This window comes from Chiloscyllium plagiosum, unplaced genomic scaffold (assembly GCF_004010195.1).
Source record: "Chiloscyllium plagiosum isolate BGI_BamShark_2017 unplaced genomic scaffold, ASM401019v2 scaf_693, whole genome shotgun sequence".
In the NCBI taxonomy this organism is placed as follows: domain Eukaryota; kingdom Metazoa; phylum Chordata; class Chondrichthyes; order Orectolobiformes; family Hemiscylliidae; genus Chiloscyllium; species Chiloscyllium plagiosum.
Window position 1 is genome coordinate 43,125 of NW_025214796.1, and position 4,250 is coordinate 47,374.

The 4,250-nt window shown below is 58.4% G+C and overlaps 1 long non-coding RNA gene across 1 annotated transcript in view; it reads right to left on the reverse strand.

The window, feature by feature from the left end:
* Nucleotides 1-855: 855 nt before the first annotated feature.
* The window catches only part of LOC122548035, a 6,507-nt gene continuing 3,112 nt past the window's right edge, over nt 856-4,250 (reverse strand). Inside the window, exons 3-5 of the long non-coding RNA XR_006311155.1 lie at nt 3,713-3,830; nt 1,155-1,238; nt 856-996 (exon numbers count right to left, since the gene is read on the reverse strand). This is a non-coding gene — a long non-coding RNA (uncharacterized LOC122548035). The remainder of the gene's footprint in view (nt 997-1,154; nt 1,239-3,712; nt 3,831-4,250) is intronic.

Genomic DNA, 4,250 nt, shown 5'->3' on the forward strand with positions numbered 1-4,250 from the left:
GCCATTCAGCCCCTCTCCCTCCTCCTCCCTCAGCCTGCTACACAGGGGACAGGAGGCCATTCAGCCCCTCTCCCTCCTCCTCCCTCAGCCCGCTACACAGGGGATAGGAAGCCATTCAGCCCCTCTCCCTCCTCCTCCCTCAGCCTGCTACACAGGGGACAGGAGGCCATTCAGCCCCTCCCCCTCCTCCACCCCCAGCCCGCGACTCAGGGGACAGGAGGCCATTCAGCCCCTCTCCCCCAGCCCTGACTCAGGGGATCGGAGGCCATTCAGCCCCTCTCCCCCAGCCCGCTACACAGGGGACAGGAGGCCATTCAGCCCCTCTCCCTCCTCCTCCCCCAGCCCGCTACTCAGGGGATAGGAAGCCATTCAGCCCCTCTCCCTCCTCCTCCCTCAGCCTGCTACACAGGGGACAGGAGGCCATTCAGCCCCTCTCCCTCCTCCTCCCTCAGCCCGCTACACAGGGGATAGGAAGCCATTCAGCCCCTCTCCCTCCTCCTCCCTCAGCCTGCTACACAGGGGACAGGAGGCCATTCAGCCCCTCTCCCTCAGCCTGCTACACAGGGGGCAGGAGGCCATTCAGCCCCTCGTCCCTCCTCCCCAGCCCATTACACAGGAACAGGAGGCCATTCAGCCCATCGCCCTCCTCCTCCAGCCTGTTAGACAGGGGACAGGAGTTGGACACTCCTGGTTTGCCAGGAGCACCCATCTCAAGGACGGATCCCTCGATCAACCCAGGCAGCTTCCTGGGGCTCTCCCCCAGGGACCAGGGTCAGAGAGCAGCAGCGAGATGGCTCCCAGCTCCCCCCAGCGGGGGCTCAGGACGCTCCCCTGTCAGACAGACAGTTAGTCACTCACCACGTGGCCAAGCTTGGGCTTCCTGGCTTGCAGCCTTTCAAACTCCTCGATCTTGGCTTCATCGACGTCCTCCTTGAGCTCCCAGGTGCTGTCCTCATACGGCAGTGAGCACCACTTCACCAAGTAATACACCACAGGCTGGGCACAGAACACAGGTTAGGGCATGTAACGGGAAAGCGGGCTGAGGGAGCGGGGGGCAGCCGCACTCAGCACTGACCCTCCGACAGTGCCCACTCCCTCAGCACTGACCCTCCAGGCTGCAGCTTTCACCTCTGCCACGTCTGGCTCTCCCTCACCTCCCCGTTGTCCTTGTCCACACTGTGCGATTCCTCCAGTAGCCGATCTACCTCGACGTAGTCTGGGTTGAAGAGGTCCTCATCCTGGAGGGTGGTGGGATAGAAACAAAACACATCATCACGGTGAGTCCCCCTCCCTCTCTGCTTTTTGTCTGAGTTTGTCATTCTCAGTGACAGAGTGGCTCAGTGGTTAGTGCCACTGCCTCACAGCGCCAGGGACCCGGGTCCAATTCCACTGTCCAATTCTGTGTGGAGTTTGCACGTTCTCCCAGTGTCTGCGTGGGTTTCCTCTGGGTACTCCGGTCTCCTCCCACGGTCCAAAGATGCGCAGGTCAGGGTGGATTGGCCGTGCTAAATTACCCATAGTGCCCAGGGATGTGCAGTTAATGGTGTATCGGCCATGTTAAATTACCCATAGTGCCCCAGGGATGTGCAGGTTAGGGTGGATTGGCCGTGCTCAATTACCCATAGTGCCCAGGGATGTGCAGGTTAGGGTGGATTGGCCGTGCTCAATTACCCATAGTGCCCCAGGGATGTGCAGGTTAGGGTGGGATTGGCCATGCTAAATTACCCATAGTGCCCAGGGATGTGCAGGTTAGGGTGGATCGACCATGGTAAATTACCCATAGTGCCCCAGGGATGTGCAGGTGAGGGTGGATTGGCCATGCTAAATTACCCATAGTGCCCCAGGGATGTGCAGGTGAGGGTGGATTGGCCGTGCTAAATTACCCATAGTGCCCCAGGGATGTGCAGGTTAGGGTGGATTGGCCATGCTAAATTACCCATAGTGCCCAGGGAGGTGCAGGTTAGGGTGGATGCATTTATAGCCCATCCCTAATCGCCCAGAGGGCGGTTCAGAGTCAAGCAGACATCGCGGGGCCTGTTCCTGAGTCGCACGTAGGTCAGACCGGCTCAGGATGGGAGCGCTGTTTCCCTGAAGGACATCAGTGAACCAGACGGGTCTTGGTAGGGGGTGTACACCATGATGAGAGGCACAGGTAGACTGCATAGTCAGACTTTTCCCCAGCGCCAAATCGACAGGGGGCATTGTTTTGAAGTGATGAGAGTTCGGTTTCAAGGAGATGGCTGAGGTTGGGTTCCTCACACAGAGAGTACAGTCAGAGACGTTCGGTCGGGGGAAATGTAAAGTCCTCAGGCAGAGCAATGGGTCTTGGGGGGGGGGGGGGGGGGGGATAGTTTTCAGAGGGTTGGTGGCAGTTGGGCCGAATGGCCTGTTTCCACACTGTCGGGATTCCGTGATTTGATATGTCGGGTGATTTAAGCAATTCTGGGATCGGCACGTGTATGACAGTACGATGAAAGGTACGCTGGTTAGTCTGATGTTCGAGTCGGATAAAGGCCAGCACAACAACTTGACACCGAGGGTGGGGACGGTACAGCAGATCAGCGGTGAACAGTGTTGGCCCTGTCCACAGATCCCTGAAGGACAGGTAGGCAGGGCGAGTCGATAAGGCACACGCCTTTGTTACTTCAGTCCGACAGGAAGGAGGTTGTGAAGGAACTGTCTGCAGTGAGGGGGGGCCACGCTGGCTCAGTGGTTAGCGTTGCTGCCTCACAGGGATGGCCACGTGGGTTTCCTCCGGGTGCTCCGGTTTCCTCCCACACAGTCCCCGGATGAGCAGGTCAGGGTGGATTGGCCGTGCTCAATTGCCCGTAGTGTCAGGTGCATGAGTCAGAGGGGAAACGGGTCTGGGCGGGTTGCCCTTCGGAGGGTCGGTGTGGACTGGTTGGGCCGAAGGGCCTGTTTCCACGCTGTAGGGAGTCTGATCTCATTCAGGTGAGACCCCAGCCGGAATACGGTGTGTCTTAGTGGGACATGAAGGAGATTTGCGCTGGGAGATGGGGGACAGAGCTGAATCCTCAACAGATTACCAAGCTGGAGCAAGTCAGCAGCGATGGACAGAGAGGAGGTCGGCTGGGGGGGGGGGTTTGAAAACGGCTTCGGCTGCTCACCGTATCGATGGCTCTGTCACACCTACCGGGATACATCGTTTTACCCAGGCAATTCCTCCCTCCCATCAGTACATCAGGGTAGTGGAACAGAACGCAGAATATCGTGTTACAGCCACACAGAAGGCGTGGGGGGTCAACTCTGACACACGAGAGATCCGTTTGCAAATCTGAGAACGGGGAGGGAGGGAGGGAGGGAGGGAAACAGCAGTTCCCCGATCGGTTGGCACATGCCAATGAGGAGGTGAATTTCCCTTTCCCTGGCGTTACTCCAAACCTGCTCCCTCGGCCTCTCGAGGAAGGCCGTGGCCATTTTAAAGGCAGAGGGAGACTGTTTCCTGGACGGTGAGGTGGGGAAACGGTGACGGGCTGGGGAGGAACGTGGGGGTGAGCCAGTATGGAGGGACCGAACGGACTACTCTTCTTCCCTGTTTCTATGTAGACCCAGGCCACAACGTAATGGGAGTTATACCAGGGGGTGGAGAGCTGAACACATGGGGCAGGGGGTAACACAGACACGGAGGGGGGGGAGATATTGCTGGGGGTGAGGTAGGGAGGGGTTCCACGGGAAACAGGACCAGACCCACCTCGTGGAAAAGATGCCTGATCTGTGCCGACTTGGCCTTGAAGCGTTTGATCTTTTGGTGAATGCGTTTGTCCTTTTCAAGTTGCTGCAGAGAGGCCCACTCACAGTGCAGGTAGGAACTAAAACACAGAGACAGAGACAGAGACAGAGAGAGTGAGAGAGACAGAGAGAGTGTGAGTGAGCGCACGTCAACGCGGGCGAGTGTGCCAAAGGAACAGTGCATGCACGCGCGCGCGAGAGAGAGAGAGAGAGAGAGTGCGAGAGCGAGAGCGCGCGAGAGAGAGCGAGAACGTGAGAGAGCGACAGCGCGCACACGCGCGAGAGAGACACAGTGTGCACAAGAGTGCGAGCACACGTGAGAGAGAGAGCGCCAGACAGTATGCCGAGGGAGAGCGCCCCACTTACAGTGGAGATCGGAGCCAGAACAGAGAATGTACACGTCAGTTTCGAGAGACAGAGGGAGAGGAACAGACAGACAGTACAAATTAGGAGTCCAGACAGCGGGGGTGCGTCTGAGAGAGAGAGAGAGAGAGAGAGAG